Genomic DNA, 1,377 nt, shown 5'->3' on the forward strand with positions numbered 1-1,377 from the left:
TTGTATATTGATATATATAAATGACACCTAGTTTGAACTTTGTGTCAGAACGTCTTGTTCTCTGAGAAACCATCCACTTGAGTTATCCTAAATAACACAGACATTTATTATCTCACCTAATTAGAAATGCCACAGTAGAACAGGCTCTGGACCATTTATTCTTGGGAACTTCTCTCTGTGATTCTCTGAATACCACTTTTCTCCATGCAGATGCTCCATTCTCAGATTAATACTTTGAATGATCGCGCATGGCTATTAGCAGCAGTTGCTACACTGTTTTCATTTGTTTAGCTCCAGTAAGAGAGAAGGAAAAAGACATGGAGGGAAAAAGGGCAGTAAAAAAAGAACATGGTAGGAGGGGGACAGAAATCAACAAAAACAAATTGTATTTGAAAATGACAAAAAGTTTGAAAAGAGACAACAGCTTTTCCTACCATAGAATAAATCCTGTTTTGTTTTTTGAGGTAGCATTTCACTCTACCCCAGGCTGACTTGGAATTCACTGTGTGGTTTCAGAGTGGCCTCAAACTCAGGACAATCCTCCTACCTCTGCCTCCTGAGAACTGGGATGAAAGGCATGTGCCACCACGCCTGGCTAGAGTAAATTCTTTTTGCTGGTATTTCCAGATCAGTCCAAGTTATGTTCCAAGCCCTGCTGCCATGCACAAGGCAAATTTCCTAGCCACTGGTGGAAAAGACCCCTGGGTTTTTATGGTTGTTGAGACCAAGGGACTGCAAGCTATAACATGTGAGTCAAATCCAGCCAACCATCTTTGCATGACACCCAGTAGCTAAGAATGGATTTTAAAGTATCTACATTGCAAATGGTTAGATAATGGTAATAACTTCACTCTTATTTTCTTACAAAACCTAAATTCCTATGCTAGGTATGATGGTGGATGCCTGTAATATCAGCATTTGGGAGGCAGAACTTGGAGGAGTGCTACAAGTTCAAAGCCAGTAGGGTCTACATAGTGCTTGCAGGACAGCTTTGACTACAGAATGAGAATCTGTTCAAAAAAAAAATAACAAACAAACAAATCTTAAATTCTTTACTCTATGGCCCTATAATAAACAGTTTGCCAACTGCTTTTAAAACTGTTCAGAGTCTGTTTTAGGAGTCAAGGGTGAGGGCCACTCCTGGGCCATTCTAAGGAGAGCCACTAGAATGCAAGTGAAGATTGCTGGGATGTGTGATGATACACATGCCTGTTATAACAATGCCAGATACTCTCACGCTGCCATGAAGGGCCATAATTCCCAGCGTTAGTGCATGCTCCTAGAATTATTAATCAATATTTATTGTGTCTACTCTGTGCTGCACTCTGATATCAGCACCGAGTCAGTGATCAGAGCGTGCCTGCCACTGGTAACTCA

The sequence above is a fragment of the Jaculus jaculus genome, chromosome 10, assembly GCF_020740685.1.
Source record: "Jaculus jaculus isolate mJacJac1 chromosome 10, mJacJac1.mat.Y.cur, whole genome shotgun sequence".
NCBI classification, from domain to species: domain Eukaryota; kingdom Metazoa; phylum Chordata; class Mammalia; order Rodentia; family Dipodidae; genus Jaculus; species Jaculus jaculus.